Raw genomic sequence first — 22,417 nt, forward strand, 5'->3', positions numbered from 1 at the left:
CTGGAATTATTAGAATCCATGGAGATTGGCATTAATCACAGTCAATGATCAACCACTGGGAAACCGAGCAAAGGCTACAACAATAGATGAATGGGCACAGCACAACAATCAACAGACAGGAGTGTTCCCTCCCAGTTGGGGAACACTTCAGTGGCCCAGGACCTTCAACCTCGGACCTTCAGGTGACCACCCTCCAAGGCGGACTTCAGGACAGGCAGCAGCGAATGTGGCCAAGCAGAGGCTGATAGCTAATTTCGATAAACATAGGGAGGACCTCAACCGGGGCCTTGGATTCATGTCACATTACAGATAACCACCATTGCACTATACACACACACAGGCACTCCTATACACACACATGCATACGGACACACATGTGCACAGACACGCGCCCAGACACGCACGCACACCCTTACAGACACACACGATCCCACGCTTACACGGCATCCTCTCAGAGACTTAGACCACTCTACATATTGGACACACATATGCATTTTCTCTCACTGATACTCAAAACTCCCCACCCCAGACACGCACAAACTCCCACACTCACAAATGCACCCCCTCACAGACTTAAGACACTCGACATCACTCCACACACATATACATTTTCTCTCACGCTCACAGCCCGCCAACCCAGACAGACACAGACACACACACACACAAACCGACAAAGATCCACATCACACACATATATTTTGTGGGATGATTTTGTACTTGCAGAGTTACATAGTAATTTGCTCAAAAACTGAATGAATTCATGTAAATCTCTGAGCTCAAAAACTGCATGGATTCATGTAAAACTCTGTTATCTCACTTTTCAGATTAGAATCAATTTAAACATCATGGCATAGACAGAGAACACAGGGGGCGAATACCTTCAACATATTGTCTAGCTAATACTCACTTTTACAGCTAACATAAGAATGCAACAATTATTTTTTTAAACAATTGTGATTTACACATGAAAGAAGTGATACTATCATGATATTCGAACAGATGAAAGACCCAACAGACAATCAAGGTATTTTTCAATGTATAATTTCAGTTACATCACACTGTACATTTTGCTATAAATTCTGTGCCTTAGAAGTGTGTCCTGCACTATCACCTGATGAAGGAGCGGCGCTCCGAAAGCTCGTGTGCTTCCAATTAAACTTGTTGGACTATAACCTGGTGTTGTGTGAATTTTAACTTTGTACATCTAGGTCCAACACCGGCATCTCCAAATAATGACTGAGCAAACAGGCTCAATTAACCAGTTCCACACATCACTTTTCATATAACTACAAAAGAGAACATGTACTGGGTTTGGATGGAATGGATTAGGGTTGCTGAGGGATGGACCATAAATCTTTAAATCTTATTTTAAACTTGGATATGAGAGTATTAACAGAACACTGCAGGGTTCTATATACGTTCCACTCTCTTTATGAAACAGGCAGTTATAAAATAGCAGATCGGTTGCATAAAGAAAGGTCAGGTGGGCAAGTTTCTAGATTCCTTATTGACCAGTGTGAGGCTACTCCTGGTTTTAAGTGCCCTGCTACCACATCCTTTCATAACCTTGAGACAGAGCATTGAGACTGCTGCTCAGCAACACGCCGAAACAATTCTGTCCCTATGGGCCTCTTACAGAGAAAGAAGAGAAGGCTATTCAGCCCATTTTCGGCTGTTGCTACTTGAAAAGGTGGAAATCTAGAATATTGGCACATTTTGACAACAAGGAGAAAGTGACAACTGATGAAACTGCAGACCAGAGCTGAAAAATGTGTTGCTCCTGCTCCTTGGATGCTGCCTGACCTGCTGCACTTTTCCAGCAATACATTTTTCAGCACATTTTGCCAGCAGAATCATTCAAAACAAAGAGCTGTATTGCTGCAGCTATATGAGGTGTTACTGAGAGGGGACCGGGAATACATTGTGTTGGTTATGTTTCTGTAACTGAGAAGGGATGGGCCTCCATCAGATACAGTTTAACTGCTGCTCATAATCCACGGGTTGCTGTCTCATTTAATGTCTCGGGTCTGTTACACAAGGAGAAAGTGAGGACTGCAGATGCTGGAGATCAGAGCTGAAAATGTGTTGTTAGAATAGCACAGCAGGTAAGGCAGCATCCAAGGAACAGGAGAATCGACGTTTCGGGCATAAGCCCTTCTTCAGGAACAAGGACAGGAGGAGGGCATTCAGCCTTTCCAGTCTATTACAGAGGGCCACGAGGAGCCCATTCAGCCTCTCGAGCCTGTTACAGAGGGGCAGAAAGTGTTTCTTTAACTTTCTGTTACGCATAAATATTAATTTTAAATTAATTGTGGGATAGGAAAGACCTGATGTAAACATTAAAGTTCTAACTTTGAACAAGGCCAACTTTGAAAGGGATGGCGAGCCCTGTGCAAGGCTAATTGGAATACCCTATTCACAGGTAAAGGGATGGTTGGAAAATGCAAGGCCATCAAAACCTGTTTTCAGAGATTCCAGAGCCAACGTGTTCCTATTGGTGAGAGGGGCAAGGCTCGTGGGTGCAGGGAGTTCTAGATTGCTAGATATATTGATGCTTTGATCAAGGTAAGGAAGGATGCATATGTCAGGTAAACAGAGCTGAGATAAAGTAAATCCCGAGAGGAGTATGAGGGAAGTAAGTGCATAGTCAATGCGGAAATCGGGCCAGAAAAATGTGGACATGAGATGGCTTTAAAAATAGGGTTAACGGGGCATTGAAAAAAATCCACAATTCCTTTAATGGCAAAAGATTAACTAGGGAGAGAACAGGGTCCCTTAAAGATCAGTAAGGCTACCTATGTGTGGAACCACAGCAGATTGGAGGGATACTAAACAAGAATTTCTCCTTAGTATTCACTGTGGCGGAGGTTACAAGAGCGAGAGAATGAATAAATATATAGTGATACATTGAAAAGTGTCTATATTACAAGGAGGTGTTTGACATTTTAAAACACATAAAGGTGAACAAATCACTGGGACCTGATCAGTTGTATCCCAAATGTTTGTGGGAAGCTAGGAAAGAGATTGGTCAGAATTTTGCTGTTATCTTTGTATCATTGATTTCCACAGGTGAGGTGTCAAAAGACAGGAGGACTGCTAACATAGTGTCATTATTTAAGAAAATAAGGAAAACAACAGGTAACTATAGATCGGTGAGCCTGACGTCAATGGTGACTAAATTGTTGGAGAGGATTTGGTGGAAAAGGATCTACATGCATTTAAAAAGACAAGGACTGAAGAGGGTTTTGTCCATTGGAGATCACGTCCCACTGATTGGTGTAATTTTTTGAGGAAGTGATGAAGATGATTGACGACGGCAGGACAGTGGATGTTGTCTTTATGGAATTCAGTAAGAAAACCAATATGCTCTACATGGTAGACTGGTTAACAAGGTTAGACTGCCTGGGATCCAGGGAGAGCTCGGCATTTAGATCCAACATTTTCATGAATATTGGAGACAGGGCGTGACAGTGGACATTTGTTCATTAAACTTGGAGACCTGTGACCAGTGGCGTGCTGCAAAGATCAATAATGGGTCCACTTCATTTTGTGACTTATACAAATCATTTGCATTTGAGTATATGAAGTATGGTCAGCAGATTTGTAGATAATAACAAATTTGGTGGCATCGTCGACAGTGAAGAATGATCTCTCAGACTATAATGGGACTTTGTTTAGGTGAACCGAGGAGTGGTAGATCGAGTATATTTTAGTTACGTGTGAGGTGTTGCATTTTGGGAAGACAAATCAAGTCAAGATATATCGGTAGTGCCCTGTTGAAAGCTGCCAATGAAGGAGAACTCCATAGAAATTATCGAATCCCTACAGTTATGAAACAGGCTTTTCGGCCCATCGAGGCCACACCGACCCTTTAAACAATATCCCACTGGACAAACACATGCCCTATCACTCTGAGCCTGCATTTCCCATGGCTAATCCACCTCCCCTACACATCCCTGGGTACAGTGCTCAATTTAGCATGGCCAATCTACCCTTACCTGTATATCCTTATCCTGTCAGAGTAAAACATAGTATCCGGAGGAAACTCACGCATACACGGGGAGAATGTACAAACACCACACAGCCAGTCATTCAAGGATGGAATTAAACCCAGGTCGCTGCCCTGTGAGGCAGCAAAGCTAGCCTTGTGGTGCAGGTTCTCCGTTCCTTTAAAGTGCCGTCACAGGTAGATAGCGCAGTGATGAAGGCACTTGGTGATCTTCCCTTTATTGGTGCGTGCTTGAGTCGAAACATTTGCATGACAAAATCTGTACAGGACATTGGTTTGGCCACTTTTGTAATATTGCCTTTAATTCTGGTCACCCTGCTGTCGGAAAAGCGTTGTCAAACTTGAAAGGATGCAGAAGAGATTTAAAAGAATGTTGCAGGTGTTGGAGGGTTAGAGTTATAAGGAGAGTTTGAATAGGCTGGGGCTATTTTCAAGTGTTGAGGCTGAAGGGTGACCTTAAAGAGGTTTATAAAATCATGAGGGGCATAGATAAGGTAAACAGTCAATGTCTTTTCCCAGGATAGACGAGTCCAAAATTGGAAGACAAATGTTTAAGGTGAGAGGAGAAAGATTTAAAAAGGGACATGAGGGACAACATTTTCACACAGAGACTGCTGTGTGTATGGATTGAACAGCCAAAAGAGGTGGTGGAGGCAGGTACAGTTACACCATTTAAAACGCATTTGGATGGATATAAGCATGGGAAGTGTGTAGAGGGAGATGGGCCAATTGCTGGCAAGGGGGACGAGATTAATTTAGGATATTTGGCGGTATGGATGACCAGACCGAACGATCTTTTTCCTTGCTGTACATCTCTGAGAGTCTATTGACTCTTCAGTGTATAACACTGGAACAGGAGGAGGCTATTCAGCATCTGAATTCTGTCAGTCGGCTTGTTTGTTCAATTACAGAAAGTCAAATACAAAAATACATCATTCAGATTTTGATGGTGTTTTACAGAAACAGGGGAAAGGTCTTTGGTCAAGAAAAAGCTGTAAAGAATGTGAAGAGGCCATTCAGTCGCTCACCTCAATTCCACAGGAGCAGCAGGTGAGCACAGAGCTATTGGAACCTGTTACTCAGGAACAGGAGAAGGGCATGTATTTTCACAAACTTGGGATCAGGAGGCAATCATTCAACTGCTTGAAACTGGGACACAGGAACGGGAGACTCAACCGTTCGAGACTGGGACACAGGAACAGGAGGCAGTCACTCATCTTCTCAAAACTGGGGCACAGGGACAGGAGACAGTCACTCAACTGTTCGAGACTTGGACACAGGAACAGGAACCAGTTATTCAACTGCTCAAAACTGGGGCACAGGGAAATCTGGAGGCTACTGAGGCCTGAGGATCCTGTTACGCAGGAACAGGAAGAGGTGACTCACTCCCCACCAGTATGGGACACTGGGAGAGAGGGGGAGTTTGCTTGGAATAAATAGAAATATATGAATAAGTTACATTAGTAGTCCATTAAATCCTACCCCACCATTCACTAAGACCACGGCTGATCTGATGGTGATTCCCTCATTCCATTTTACGGAGATTGTCCTCTCTGCAGCCTCTGCTCCATTTTTTTGGTCTGGTCATGTTGCCGACACAGATGCTGTAACAACAGTCACCATGACTCATCCAGAGGGATGGGTCTAACCGGATGAGTCAGGATTTGAAGGGTCCAATCAGCTTGAATCCAAATTCACTACAGTAAAGAAAAATAACACATAGAGAGAGAATACGACGCCTTAAAATCCAAAATGGGCATGCATGTGTAAAACTTTAAGAGATGGGTGAGGTCCTCAATTTCCCCTCTGTGTTTATCATGGAGATAGACATGAAGACCTGTGACTTTTGGGAGGTTAATTGTGATATCTTGGTACAGTCCATATCACAGTAGAGGTGCTGTTGGACATATTAGAATACACAAAGTCAGATAAATCTCTTAGTCCTGACCAGATATACCTAAGCGCACTGCACGAGGCGAGAGAAGATAGTTCAGGGGCAAGTTCCTGGAAGACTGGGCAGTAGCAAATGTAGTGCCCTTATTCAGAAGGGCTGCAAAGAAAAGCCTGGGAAATACAGACCAGTAAACTTCACATCTGTTTCTGGAAACCACTTGAGAAGGTTGGGAGATATAAGATATGCATGCATTTGGGAAGATAGAGCTTGACTTGGAGCAGTCAGCATAGCTTTATGCATGGCAGATCATGCCTGACAAATTTTGATAGACTTATTTGAAGAAGTGACCAGGAATGTTGACGAGGGCAGGGTGGTGGACATAGTCTATATGGATTTCAGTAAGGCCTTTGATAAGGTTCCACATGGTAGGCCGCTCTGGAAGAGTAGATTACATGGACTCCAATGTAAACTGTCAAATTGGCGACACAGTTGGCTTGACATTATGAAGCAAATGGCTATGGTAGAGTTATGCTTGTCGGACTGGAGGCCTGTGACTCGTGGAGTGCCTCAGTGGTCGATCCTGGGCCCATTGATGTTTGTTATCTATATCAATGATTTGGACCAGAGTGCACAACGCAAGGTTAGTAAGTTTGCAGATGACACTAAATTAGGAGACATCATTTACAGTGAGGAACGTTATCAGAAATTGCAGCAGTACCTTGATCAGCTGAGGAAGTGGGCTGAGAAATAACAAATGGAGTTTAATATAGAAAAGTGTGACGTCTTGCATTTTGGAAAGTCAAATCCAGGTAGGGGTTTAATGATGAATGAGAGGGCCTTAAGGAGTGTAGTGGAACAAAAGGACGTTGGAGATCAGGTGCGCAGTTGTCTGAAATTTGAGTCACAGATACACAGGACAGTGAAGAAGGCTGTTGGCACATTGGCCTTCATCAACGCATTGAGTATAGAAGTTGGGACGTTATGTTGCAATTTTACAGCATGGTGGTAAGGCTGCAGTTGGAGTATTGTGTTCAGTTTTGTTCACCTTGCTCTAGAAAGGATATTATTGAACTAAAAAGTATGCAGAACGAATTTCCGAAGATGTTTCCTGGGCTAAAGGCTCTAAGTTATAGGCCGAGGTTGGACAGGTTAGAACTTATTTCATTACAGTGTAGGAAACCGAGGGGTTTTTATAGAAGTGTAACTCTTATAAAATCATGAGAGGCTTGCATGGGGTGAATACTTCAAATTTGTTTCCCAAGGTTGGTGAATCTTGGACGAGAGGGGATCAAGTAATGTTTGGAATGGATTAAAAATATAAAAAGGAAACTGAGGGGCAACTTTTTTACATAGAGTGTGGTACGCATATGGACTAAGCTTTCAGTGGAAGTGATTGAGGTGGGTCTAATAACAACATTGAAAAGGCAATTGGACAAATACACAGATAGGAAAGGATTAGAGGGATACATAGCAAGGGCAGGGAAATGGGGTGAGTCTGGGTGTACATTTTGGTTGCCATGGACCAGCTGGGCCAAATGGACAGTCGTACTGGCAGTCTCGTGCAAAATGACTGTAAATGAGTGTGTTTTCGGGTGGAGACAGCATGGGGGGGTGGAGACTGAGATAGAATGTCATGGAGGGATGTGTTCACAGGTTTCAGAATGAAGGCATTTCGATAGTATCATCCAACACTGGTCAGTATTTCGAAGAATTATGAGTGAACGGGATATTTCTGTGAGTTCAGGCGATGGAGAGTTTTGGATGAGCATTTGTTCTGCAGCTTTGTAACTAGAAATGAGGACAGCAGAGTCTTCACCTCACTGGGCTGAATCTAACAAAAAACTGTCGCAGTGACATTTTCATTGAGTGTGACAGAGGGGTTGTCTGCACGAGGCCGAGCTCGTTTCCTGGTGCTATCTTACCAAACTCATCTCATTAACTACCCACCCCACTCCATAGTGTCCCTCTCATACAATTCCAGCCCAGTCTGCCACCCATCATGACTGGAGGTACTCACAATCGCCCGGATGCCCCTGGATATTCTGTGATCCGTGACACTGGTGCCATATTTAAAAGACCAATGGGCACACGGTTGCGCTTTCTCAGTTTGGAGCTGCCCTGCACATTTTCCCCAAGCATGGCAGCGAAGTGGAAATTACACCACGGTTTGTCGACAGCAGCACGGAGGTCCTGGTGGATGGGCTAGTATAAAAGGGGACCATGCTCTTCCCAGAGGGGGCCACACTACCAGACCTACCGAGCATGGTCTGTTCTCACCACCCAGCTCAGTGCAGTATCTGCGGTCTGAAGAAATGTCCATCAATACAGGACAAGCATCAATAACCTTCCCCACTCTGTAGGGATAAGGGTCACCGTATTCTCTCTGCTCCCTCACACTCACTGTATATCTGTTATAGCACCGACCCCGAACAAGGCTCATGGTCCACCACTCTCAGTACTGCATGCAGCACCTTGCCTCTCTTTCTCTCTTGCCTTTCTCATGCCCCCCACATCGTTATAGGATATTCTGGGGAATGCCAATTATGGAATATTCTAGGTATTATTCCAACTTAGTCCCAGTTTCAGGAAAACGGCTGTGCCCCAGTGTGTAACACGAAAGAGGATGGAGTAGACATGTACGTTTTTCAAATCACACACAATTAAAATCCATCATGAGGACATTCAGTACTTCAAATATGTTCCAACATTCAATATGTTTGGGGTGATCTGATGGTCTTCTCAGCTCCATGTTACAGAAACTTTCAGTCATTCAACCCCCAGCTTCCTGTTACCGAGCAGACGATTCTCAGACACTTCATACCCCGGGTATGTGTTCAGAAGGCATTTCCCATGGGGACGGATTCTCCTTACAATACATTTCATCTGATTTATAAATTCATGCAACAATCAGCATGCTTTCCTCAGACCATTCAAAAACATGCACTTATTTTATGGTTATCGGTATCCAATCACATTTAGTCATCCTGGTCATTTCACTTGTCTCACCTTATTGTATTCAGCCAAAGACAGCTTCCAAACACTTGTCTCATTATAAAATACAATTTCTAGCAGATAACATTCTTGTCTCAAATACACCTTTTTCCTTGTCATTAAAATTTCTCTTGCCCTTTTTCTGCGGCTGATTCTGTGTGTAGCAGTTGAACCATCTCCCACTGAGTTGGCTGGATGATTGGTTTGTGGTGCAGAGGTAGGCTACTAACGCAAGTTCAATTCCCCACACTGACAGAGGTTACCATGAAGGGGATGTTCTCTCAACCTCACCCCATCACCCGTGTGGTGACCTTCAACGTAAACCACCACGAGTGGTCTCTCGAATGAGAGTTATTTGGGACTCGAATCTATCAATGTTAGCATTTTATTTTTTTAGCAAATTTTTTTATTGAAAAAGATATTTTTATTATTATATTAAACCAATAACAAAACAACTCAAATAAATGAACAAAATTACACCCATGTGCATGTATATACAAAATAAGTTAGTCTCTAAACGGACAGAAGAAAAACAAAAATAAACAATAAATAATAAATAAATAATACGGTTCAGCATAACAAAGTGATAGCTCTCGTTCTTCGAGAGCATTAACTGATACACATGCATACGTTCATAATTCCTAATGTGTGATTCATTAGACAACATCGTCATGACTATATAAAAGCCCTTTTTAGAGTGGCAGATAAGCCTGTATCGCGGTAATCCAAAAAGGGTTGCCATACCTTACATAAATCTCTGCTTTTCGGTGCACCATACTGGTGAGAAAGTTCAAAGGGATTTTCTCCATGACGACCTTACAACTACCCAATAGACCCGGAGGTTTATCAGACATCCAAAACAACAGAATATGTTTCCTAGCAGAGGAAGTATGGGGGGATACGAAAGGAGTATTGTGCATCAGTATTTACTGTGGAAAATGATATGGAAGATATAAAATGTCGGGAAACAGATGGTGACACCTTGCACACTGTCCATATTACAGAGGAGGAAGTGCTGGATGTCTTGACACGGGTAAAGGTGGATAAATCCCCAGTACCTAATCAGGTGTATCCTAGAACTCTGTGGGAAGCTGGAGAAGTGATTGTTGGGCATCTTGCTGAGATATTTGTAACATGGATAGTCACAGGTGAGGTGCCGGAAGACTGGAGGTTGGCAAACGCTGTGCCATTGTATAAAAAGGGTGTTAAGTACAAGCCAGGGAACTATAGACCAGTGGGCCTGATGTTGGAGATGGGCAAGTTGTTGGAGGGAATCGTGAGGGACAGGATGTGCATGTATTTGGAAAGGCAAGGACTGATTAGGGATAGTCAACATAACTTTGTGCGTGAGATACATGCCTCGCAAACTTGATTTAGTTTTTTGAGGAAGTAACAAAGAGGATTGATGAGGGCAGAGGGGTAGATGTGATCTATATGGACTTCAATAAGGGTTTTGATGAGGTTCCCCATGGGAGACTGAATGGTATGGTTCGATCTCATGGAATACATGGAGAACTAGCCATTTGGATACAGAACTGGCTCAAAGGTAGAAGACAGAGGGTGGTGGTGGAGGGTTGTTTTTCAGACTGGAGGCCTGTGACAAGTGCAGTGCCACAAGGATCGGTGCTGGATTCACTACTTTTTGTCATTGACATAAATGATTTGGATGTAAGCATAAGAGGTACAATTAGTAAGTTTGCAGATGACACCAAAATTGGAGGTGTAGCGGAGAGCGAAGAGGGTCACCTCAGATTGACCAAATGGCCAATGGGCTGAGGAGTGGCAGATGGTGTTTAATTCAGATAAATGCGAGGTGCTGCATTTTGCGAAAGAAAATCTTAGCAGGACTTATACACTTAATGATAAGGTCGCAGGGAGTGTTGCTGAACAAAGAGACCTTGGAGTGCAGGTTCATAGCTCCTTGAAAGGGGAGTTGCTTGTAGATAGGATAGTGATGAAGGCGTTTCCTTTATTGGTCAGAGTATAGAGTACAGGAGTTGTAAGATCATGTTGCGGCTGTACAGGACACTAGTTAGGCCAGTGTTGGAATGTTGCGTGCATTTCTGGTCTCCTGCCTATCGAAAAGATGTTGTGAAACTTGAAAGGGTTCAGAAAAGATTTCACGGATGTTGCCAGGGTTGAAGGATTTGAGCTATAGAGAGAGGCTGAACAGACTGGGGCTGTTTTCCCAGGAGCGTCGGAGGCTGAGTGCTGACATTATAGAGTTTTACAAAATTATGATGGGCATGGATAGTCTTTTTCCTGGGTAAAGTCTTTTTCCTGGGGTCGGGGAGTCAGAACGAGAAGGTATAGGTTTAGGGTGAGAGGGGAAAGATATAATAGAGAACTACGGGGCAACTATTTCACACAGAGAATGGTACGTGTATGGAATGAACTGCCAGGTGATGTCGGGGAGGCTGATACAAGTGCAACATTGAAGAGGCATTTGGATGGGTGAATGAATAAGAAGGATTTGGAGGAATATGGGCCGGGTGCTGGCAGGTGGGACTAGAATGGGTTGGGATACCATGGACGGGTTGGACCGAAGGGTCTGTTTCTGTGCTGTACATCTCTATGACTCTATGACCCTATGACTTACATTGATCTATGTTTTTGTTGCACCATGTTGGTATGAAAGTCCAAAGGGATATTCTCAATGATGAGCTTACAAAGTCCCAACAGACACGGGGAGTTTTCAGGCATACAACACAACATAATATTTTCCCTAGCCCAGAAAGTAAAGATATATTTTCTTTCCCATGTGCATCTGTGTAAGATACTCTGGGCAGGCCCAGGAAAAGAGAAACCGGGTCTATCTCCAATTCGGACCCCAAGACCCACTCTACCACATCTAACGCAGTGCTCCAATATATACGAGGCCTGCAGCAGGACCACGTGCAATGAGTAAGAGTGTCTGTAGTCATTCTGCATTTAGGACACGCTGAAGATAATCCCACTTTGAATTTTGAGAGAAACCCTGTGAAGAATTTTCAACTGCATGGAATGGGTCCTATTTCAGATCAAAATCCTTAGAGCATTTCCACAAATATCCTCCCATGTCTCCGAAGAGATCGAAACCCCCAACTCTTTCGCACAGACGTCACGAAGCTGCACAGTCTTGTCTGAGGGGACACACTCCAACAAATGGTAAAGGGTACTGACAGAGAGTGTATTCTTTACAGTAATCACCTGCTTCACTGTATTGGATCTGTAAGTGTCTTTTAAAATTGTGTTTTTTAATCAAATCTCTAATCTGGAAAAAAAACCGAAGAAGTCTCTACTCCGTAGTCCATACTTACGAGTTACTTGATCAAACGGTATCATTGTTTCTCCTTCAAGTAACACCTGGTGGCTCGGTGGTTTGCACTGCTGACTCACCGCACCAGGGTCACAGGTTTGGTTCCAGCCTTGGGTGACTGGCTGTGTGAGTTAGTATATTCTCAACTGTGACTGCGTAGGTTTCCTCCCACAGTCACAAACATGTGCAGGTTAGATGACTTGGCCATTACTCAATCGCTCATCGTGTTCCAGGATATGTAAGTTGGGGCATTAATCAGGGTAAATATAAGATGGGAGGGGAACGGATGTGGGTGGGTTACTCTTCAGAGGATCGAAGTGGACTTGCTGGGCCAAAGGACCTGTTTCCACACTGTAGGGATACTACTAATTCTAAATCACCCAAACAAGGTACCCCCCTCGCTGCCCACAGTTTAAACCAGGAATCCATTAGCCCCGGTATACCAATTATAGGGTAAGAAACATGGTTTTGGCTGTATTGCCTCGATCTGACGCATTGTCCTTCAAGTTTTAACAGTATTGATAATCATTATTTTATGACAATATTCCATAAATGTTGTCATTTTATCTAAGAACAACAGACTAATAAGGGTTCACTTTGTCTGAGAGGGCTCAATGTCTAGCCATATTGATGTCGAGACCTCAGCGGCCCAGGCACTAACATACGATTAAAAAAAACTTAATTGATTGCTTTTAATCGGGGAGATCTACTCCTCACAATCTGCGGGGCAGTTGCAATTTTATTAGCTAGATAAAGAATCGTTTATGGTGCCAAATAACAGAGCTAAATCAGCCATTATGTTTCCGAAATATCTGTCTGGGAAACATCATAGAAAGCATTCGCACGGGACGAAGGAAATGAGGAAGTTCATTCATTTTAATAAAAGCTATCGGACCTAGCCAGGATATTGAAAATGCCTCCCATCTTTGAAGGTCTTGTTTAATTTTGTCAAACAAATGGACATAGTTCACATTAAATAAATGATCAAAGACAAATGTAATGAATATACTGAAATAGGGAAACCACCCCCGTGACCATTTAAAAGGAAACCAGGATTTGCCCTCAGTATCAGGTATTTCCCTAAGACCTCCCATAGGCATGGCCTCCAACTTTGTAAAATTAATCTTATTGCGAATTAATGCATTGCATCACATGAACTACCGAAATTGCGGGATTTGACAAAAAAACATAAGACCCTCATCTGCATACAATGTAATCTCACGCGACTTCTATCCCACTTCTGGGGCAGATGTGTTGGCATCCCGACGGATGGTCTCCGCCAGTGGCTCAATCACCAATGTAAACAAGAATGGTGAAAGGTGTCAGCCTTGTCGGCTGCCTGGAGAAATATTAATATTACTGGTTGGCACACCATTAGTGAGAACCGCAGCCAGAGGTTCGCGGTAAAGGACCCTCACCCACTTGATAAAAACTTTGCATAGACCAAACCGTTCTAATGTACAGAAGAGATCCGGCCACTCAACCCAATCAAATGCCTTCTCTCGTCTGAAGAGATCAATAATCCCTGGACAGATTGTTGTTGACACTCTTGGATCATATTGAGTAACCTCTTAACATTGTCGGAAGATCTGCGGCCCTTTATAAAGCCTCTTTGGTTAGAGAAGGCAGCAAAGTTTCCAACCTTAATGCACGGGTCTCAGACAGGATTTTGAAACCAACATTTAAATGTGAGATTGGCATGTAAGAAGCACAATCCTCCAGGGTCTTCCTTTCTTAAGCATCAGAGAGATATGAGCCTCTTTTAAGGATGGAGGGAGGGGTTACTGACTGTATGAGTGACAGAACATGTTAAACATCAGCCCTGACAATAGGTTTATAAATTATATATAAAATTCACTAGGAAATCCATCAAGAACGTGCACCTTTGCATTCTGAAGCTGCTTTCCACCCTCCTCTGCTGACAATGGTGTATTAAGACAAATACTTATTAAGGGGTTACTCCTGGAATACCCAGGTTCTTGAAAAATGACTCCATCTTAATCCATCTATCCTCAAAATGTTTAGTCTGAAATAATTCGGAGGAAAATCTCGGACAGGCTTCATTAATCTTTTTGGAATCGGAGCGAAGGATCCCAGTACCTTCCCTAATTGAGGTAATGGCTAAAGAGGGGCGCTCGTTTTCCTGGCAAGTTAGGCTAAATATTTGCCTGGCTTATCACCATGTTCAAACAGCCTTTGTTTTTCAAAAGTAAGTTCCTTCCTGGCTGTTTGTGTGAGCGAGGAATTCACTGCAGACAGAAGCGTTGTGATCCTCTGCAGATTAGGCACTGAGAGGCTATCACAGTATTCCGTCTCGGCTGTCCTCAGCTGTGCCTCAAGCCAGCGTTCCTGCTCCCCCTTCTGTCTCTTCCTGAGGAATAACTATTCCCTTGGCATGAGCGTTAGCAGTTTCCCATAGAATGGATGTGTTACTGGTTGAATCTGCATTAATGGCTAATAAAGATCTGAAACCTTTACAGAAATACTCAATGAACTAACTAGCCTTAAGAAAAAAAGGATCCATTCCCCAGCGTCTCGAAACTGTTATACTGCTTCATGGTCAGAAATGGTAATTTTCCCAATTGTGCAGGATGCCACCGAATCTAAGATTGTTGCAGGGATGGAGAAGAGATCAACATTCGTGTGGCATTTATGCGGGTTATAGGAGAAAATAAAATCCCTACTTGTGATGTGGATCTGCCTCCAAACATCCACCAGCTCTAGTTCTGCACAAGAATCAACTAATTTCTTACATTATGACGAGGGTATTGGGTGACCTTTGGACATTCTGTCCACTGTGGGGTCCATAAGACTGTTGAAATCATCTACACTAATGCACCATGAGACAAGATAACTTAATTTGGAAAATGCATCCACCACGGTTTTAAGAGGGTGCGCCGGGAGGCAATAGCCATTCAAAATACTGTATTCTTTCCCACAGTTCAAGGGTTTGGGGATTATGATCCTCCTGTGAATGTCTAATGTAATCTAGTAATTTAATTGGAAGATTCTTCCTATCCAATATGGCTTCTCCCCTACTCCTACTATTAATAAAACGAGAAATAAACCCGACCAAACCCGCCCTGCTGTAATGTCAAATGTTCCTTGTCATCAAGGTGCATCTCCTGCAATAGGACAACATCCACCCTCTCCTTTCTAAGACTAGAAAGTACATTTTTCCTCTTGACTGGACGATGGCTCCGCTTCTTGTTCCAGATACACCATTTAAGAACATCATTATGCATCACACGCTGTAGCAACATTTGAGCTCTAGAGCGGAAGAACTCGAATTACACATCACTGATCATGAATGAAAAAAGACTCATAGAGCTTAAAAACAACACAAACTAAGACTACTACATCTAACAAGCTCTCAAAACTTTCCAAAACTAAACACACAAAAAAACAAAAAAATGAAACAAAATCCAAAGTGCAAATGACACTCCATAGGGAATTTATCCCCTCCCCCTCCCACCACCACGCCCGACCAGTGGGGACGGTTACATACCCCAAAACGTCATCTTCTGCCCGCTACCAATATGACATCCAGAGCAATTAACAACAAAAATCGAGCTTCAACTGCCCTTTGGTCGGTATTTAATCATCACAACTACCTTTGTAACCCATTCCAGCTTGAGCCGTATACCAGACACAAGCAAAGAAAGAGAAAAAGCGTAGTAATACTAATGAAGAAGTTAAAAGTGAGTATTCTACCCATCTACCCATCCCCGACTATAATTTAACACTGGTTGATACCAGAAAAATCCAAGAAAGTTTATTTAAGAGAGAAACATGATTATTGAAACATCTATCTTACTTTAAAATGTCACAAAGTTTTCACTTTCTCTGGAGTGTCAGACGAGTGTATGGATCCATTGAAAGCAATACTGAGCACCGCTGGGTACATTAAGGAATACTGAGTCCAGAGTTCCCTTACTCTTCTCTTGATATCATCAAAAGATTTTCTTTCCTGAATCACCGCCGTTGAAAAGTCCTGAAAGAACATAATCCTGGAGCCCTCGTGAATAAAAGCAATCGGATCTTTCCCCTGGGTTCTGGAAGATTCCATCAGTCTTTGTTTATCCCCATAAATATGTAATCGCACAAGGACAGGGCGAAGGTGTTGGTCTGAGTCTGACCTCCGCACCATAACCCAAAGAACTGCCTCAGTCTTCACCTGTCCCTTTTCAGTTTTGAAGTGAAGGAATCGCGGCAGCCAGTTCTCAATAAACTCACCCGCTGACCACCTTCCGTTCGGTCCAGCAAACGGACGCTGTGAACATTCTTCATCCTACCCCTGTTCTCGAGGTGGCCGTCATGTTCAGTTAAGGTATGGACCTGGCTTTCAAAGGCGAGGATCCTCTCCTGAAAGGAATTGATCGCGGTCTCTGTCACTGCAGTTTGGGGCTTGACATCGTCTGTTCTGGTTCCAAGGCTGTCAAGTTGCTGCTCATGTTTTTGGGGAACGGCTGGGAGCGGCTCTCGCCACGGCTGAACCCTTCTTCAATCATGGCTTCAATCATTTCACATAACTTGGTGAACTCAGTGACCAAGACCTGGTGAGTAACTGGGTCCATGGAATGAGCAGAGTGAGTTGCAGCTACAGCCTCAGGCAGGCTCGATGCTTCTGACGGGTGCACCGTGTGTTGGGACTTACTCGATCCTTTCCCGTGTTTTGTCATTTCCACTTGACAAAACGGGATTAGTAAAGATTCTATCGCTCTTTTAGTGTTGCGTTTTATGTAAATGGGATGCGATGGGTTAGAGAACCACTTTGCCCTTGCTGTGATGCAGAGCCCAGCAAAGCAGACCTTCCGGATCGCCTCCATCTTGGATTCTCACTTAATGTTTTATCAATATTATCATTTAATTTTGCATTATATTCCTGGATGTTCTGGACCCGTGTAATTTGATACCACTGTCTACATTTTCCCCTACATTGCAAATTGCTGCCCATTCCTCGATAATCCTTGACTCTGTTGTTATTTATGAACCTTCTGTCGGTGCCTCAAAAATATTCAATATTTCTGCCTCCAATAGTATGTTGAGAAAACAATTATAAACATTATGATCTGAGTGTGAGATTTGTTTTTTTTGTGTCTCCTTATCTGAGAAAAGATATAATTACATTGAAAGCAGTTCAGAGATGTTTCATTTCATGTATTCCTGGGGTGAAGGGCTTATATTATGAAGGTTTTTAAAGGTTACTCTTGGAATGAGAATGAAACATACAAGGCGTTGATAAGAGTGGATTAGGGATGTACCACTGGGTGTTTGTATAGTCCAAATTTATTGTCATTGTCATAGAATGTCTACAGTGTGGAGGCAGGGCATTACGTCCATTACGTCCGCACTGATGCACCAAACAGCATCCTACCTGGACGTGCCCTCCTACCTTATCCATGTAACCCTACATTTCCCATAACTAACCCACCTAACCTACACATCCCTGCGCACTATAGGCAATCCAATTTAAAGTGCACATTTTTGGATTGTGGCAGGAAATTGGAGCACTGGGAGGAAACCCACACAGGTATGGGGAGGATGTTCAAACTCCACAGAGAGGGTCGCCCGAGGTTGGAATTGAACCCAGCTCCTTGGTGATGTGAGGAAGCAGTGCTACCCACAGATCCACCATACTCCTCCGTTAGTTCTGTGAGTAACTTGTGGCTGACTAAAGAAATCTGCCTGACTTGTTCTTATCAATGAACCTGACCCAGTCTGAGACCTTTATCATCGGCCATATCACCAAGCTGGTTACATTTACAATTTGTTGTGAGCAGTGGAGGGGTGGGACTAGAAAAGGAAATAGTGACACCCTTCATTCTCAGTCACAAATGGAGTGAGAAGAAATTCACAAAGTGGGAATTCAGTCAAGTGGAAATCCTCTTTCCTCGAAGTTTGGGATGGCTGAATCTTTATATTATATCGAGACTGGCTTCGTCTGATTTTCCATAGACAGGTGAATCAGGGATAATAGTGCATGGAGAGAACAGTGCAGAAGGGAGCACAATGAGATGAGCCATGACCTTACTTACTGGTGGAGTCGTGTTAAAAGGTCGATTGGCCCACTCCTATCCCTCAGCCCTGTCTTCTGATGTTCCATTCAGCCCTTCGGACCTGCGAATCGAGGCCACTCCGATGGTTAGGTGCAGTTTTGGAAATGTACTTGGAAAATCCAGGCTGGATCAGGAAGTGACCCTCACCCCCAATCCCTGTTTCCAGTCTTCCCATCTCTGTAACTTCTGCTCTATATTTAAGTCATGTCCCAGACCCAAATTCGCTGTGACTACAGCCCCAAACCCCACCCAGGGTTAACTCAAACAAATCCTCTGCTCATCCGAATGTAGCATTTACACAACACAACTTCCAGGAAAATACTCAGTTACTTTCCAAAAGCATAACATGTGAAATTATTAAAGAGGAACAACAGTAGGCTATTTGGCCCCTCAAGCTTGCCCTGTAATTTAATGCAGACATGGCTGATGTACTCCAGGACTCGACTCCACTTTATGGCCGACTCCTTGAGGAGAGTGAATGAGGTAAATACCCGCTGGGTGTTTATACAGTCCAAATTTGTTGTCCCTCCACACCTTTTCGGGTCAGGGAATTCCAGACATTCACTACTTTCTGAGAGAAGACATCACTTTGCATCTCAGACTGAAATCCATGTTCCATATTCTGTATCTATCTCCTCAAGTTCGGGACTCCACCCAGGAATAGTAACAACTTCTCAACATCTACAGTGTCAACCCCTCTCTGTGTCTTGTATTTTTCAGCAGTATCACTCCCAGTTACTTGCTGCATCAGCTTGCTAACTTTATGTTTCATACACAGGAAGACTCCAATCCCATCGTACTGCTCCTTTTCTGGAAGTCCTCTCCATTAAATAACAGCCTGCCTTTGGTTCTCAGTGTCATCCATAAACTCGGATGTATGTTGCACTCGACTCCCTCTTTCAGGCTATCAGTATAGATTGTAAATAACTGATGCCATTGGACTCATCGCTGTGGTTCTCCAGAAATTCCCCTTTATCATGAAGATTCATTTATCCTGACTCTCCGATTTCTATGTGCGAACCAATCATCATCCCATGTTAATTCATTATCCATCATCCTACGACCTTCTGTCATGTGTAAGAACTTTTATTTTGTAATACTTTGTGGAAAATCTCTAGAAAGCCTGGTGTCTACCAGATCCCCTTTATCAAGTCTGCTTGTTACATTCTCAGGCATCTCCAGAAATACTTTGCATAATTCTACAGGGCAAAGTATAATTTTCCTTTGACAAACCCACTCGGACCCTGCGTGAAGCTTTTCTAAATGTCCATGCTGGCCAAGTTTTCCAAATTAAGCTCGTCCCACCTGCCTTCATTTGGCCCATGTGCCTCGAAATGTCTCCCATTCATATATTTGTCCAAATGAGTTTTAAATGATGTACCTGTACTGGCATCTACAACACTTCCTCTGACAGCTCATTACATACCCAACCACCCTCTGTGTAAAAAAGTTGCCCCTTCATTCCTTTTAAGGCTTTCCTCTTTCACCTAAAACCTATGCCTTCTATGGCTGAACTCCCCCATGCCGTTGGAAAGATCTTGGCTATTCACTCTATCCGTATCACTCATGGTTTTCGAAACTTTTACAATGTCACTACCCAACCTCCTACACTCCATCTGATACTAACTTCAAGAACAAGCACTTAAAGATAAGCACTGCAAATTTAAACAATATTAAACATGACATGTAAACAATACTCAGATCAACATCATATGGTGATTTGTTTTTCTCCATATTACAATACTAAGGCAGCATGAAACGCTTACTAGTGCCAATAAGAAGTCAAACACCTGGATTATTTTGTCTAAAGGGGGCGATGATCTCGACAGTGAAAACGTATCTATGGCCAGATCGATATAATGCCACATAGTTAACATTCTCCCTCTTGGTCTCCCTATGACCTTGTGTGGTTGTGTCTTCTTTATCTTGCACTCAATAGAGAGAACCACTTTCACCATTCACACCTTAAATTAAACACATTTTACATCATCCACTCGTTAACAAGTGCTAAAAGCCCGTTTATCTTTCCTACACCCTCTTTTCCCTGTCACCCATCCCCACCTCTGACAAGGGATTAAAAATCCCAGGTTCCAATCCTTTTCAGTTCTGAAGAAGTGCCACACTGGGCTTGAAATGCTAACGCTGTTTCTCTGTCTCTGCAGATGGTGACAGACCTGGTGAGTTTCTCCAGAAATGAATAGGCACAGAACAAATCTTCACTAAAACAAATAACTATGGATACTGGAAATAAAAATACAAAAATTGTTGGAGAAACTGGGAGCTTTGTAAAGGGTCACTGGACCTGAAAGTTTACCTCTGCATTCATTCCAGAAGATGCTGCAACATTTTCAGTAATTTCTTCAGCAATTACTGTTTTTGGACAATTTCCAAAGAAGGATGTCAATGATGCTCAAGCATCCGGTCCAACCTGGAGCGCCGTACACTGGGGATTGAACGATCATGCATGGTGCACACGTTCCTTGACTCTGAAACTGCATGAGACTGACATCACTGACACTACAGAGCTCTTAATCATGGTCAGGGAGAAAAACAGAGGGAAATACATTCACTTCAAATACCGAAGTTGACATTGTGGAAAAGAAACGATTTAGGTTATTACCTTAAATGGATTGAGATAAAGTAGCAAATTGGGGGCGTGACACCAGGGAGATGCCATCAGCAGAATGAGAATATGAAAATGGAAGTGTTACCGCATCAGAAACCAGGTTAGGTCACTGAATACAGGGCTGATGCCAATGTTGGAATCATGTGCACCTAAACCTGTTGACAACCCACACATAACTGCTTGCATTCCAAACAGCAGAAATAACGTCTGATGGAGAAGGGGAAATGATCCCAAGACTAACAGATCCGATCTAAGCTCTGTCGTCCTGCTAAATCCAATCATAAATGTCGATGGATTATTAAACAATTTACTGGAGCAGAGGACGCCACAAATATCCTCATCCTAAATATCGTAACAACTCTAAATCAGTGAAAAAAAAGTCAAGGATATGGTGTCTGCACTACCCTCAGCCAGAGGTGTTGACTGGAAGATCAAACTCACCCTCATCATGATGCCCACACACTCACGGATGCCAGTATTCAAGCAATTCGATTTGCTGTACGTGACATGAAATAACAGCTGGACACAGTAGATACGATAAAGGCAATGGACCCTGAAACCATTCCTGCAATGGGACTGAAGACTTGTGCTGCACAACAAGCCGCGTCCCTGGGGAAGCTGTTTCATTCCAGCTCCAACTCTGACATCTCCCTGCCAGTGTGGAAAATTGCTCAGCTATGTCCAGTCCCCGAAGAGGAGAATAATTACAATCTGACCAATTGCCACGTCGAACTCTCTTCACGACAGTCAAATTGGTGGGAATTATTTTTGACAGAGCTGTCAAGTAGCACCCAAATAATCAGGTCCTTTTGGTTTCCGATAGGTCCCCATGTGGAGATGATGTTGTTGTGGAAATATCATTGGATTACGAATCCAGACCAGGATAATGCTCTGGCAGCTGGTGGAAGTTAAAAAAATTAATAAAATATCGAGTCCGAAAATCTGGTATCAGTAATATTGAGCTTGTGTCCAATGTTGATTTTAAACATTGATCTCCTTCCCCAATGTACTTTCTGGAAGTGAATCTCCCGTGCTTTCCTAGTCTGGCCTAAAAGTGACTCCAGACGCACAGATCAACTCTTCATTGGTCTCTGAATCGGTCAAGTAAGACACTCAATCGTATCAAACTGCTTTGGGGTCTTAAAGGATAAAACCGGACAGAACACCTGGCACCAGCCTCGTTATCAGAAAATGGAACGGGAAACACAGTCCTGTTGATCCTGCAGAGGCCTCCTTCCTTACATCTGAGAGCTTGTGACAACATTTACAGAGCATTCCCACAGACTGCACACAAACATCTGGAAAGGAGGAGGTCGTTCAATACGTTGAGCTTTCCTCATGCTAGTTCATGACCGAATATCTGCTCAATGCAGTTTTCCCCATACAATGTTCATATCCCATAATATGTTTACACATTGTGAAATATAAAACAAGAACTGATGTAGTGCTTTCGGCCTATCAAGTTTGATTCTCTATTCAATATACACGCGGTTCTTTGATAAGGCTTGTGTATTAAATACGATTTGACTGTTTTCTTTAA

The 22,417-nt window shown here is 43.1% G+C and overlaps 1 long non-coding RNA gene across 9 annotated transcripts in view; it reads left to right on the forward strand.

Annotated features, from left to right (window-relative positions):
* Positions 1 to 22,417, forward strand: part of LOC148146456 (uncharacterized) — a 931,882-nt gene that overhangs the window by 235,442 nt on the left and 674,023 nt on the right. The window lies entirely within an intron of this gene.

This window comes from Chiloscyllium plagiosum, unplaced genomic scaffold (genome assembly GCF_037043375.1).
Source record: "Chiloscyllium plagiosum isolate Xiang-an unplaced genomic scaffold, Cpla_swu_hap1 HiC_scaffold_21, whole genome shotgun sequence".
NCBI lineage: Eukaryota > Metazoa > Chordata > Chondrichthyes > Orectolobiformes > Hemiscylliidae > Chiloscyllium > Chiloscyllium plagiosum.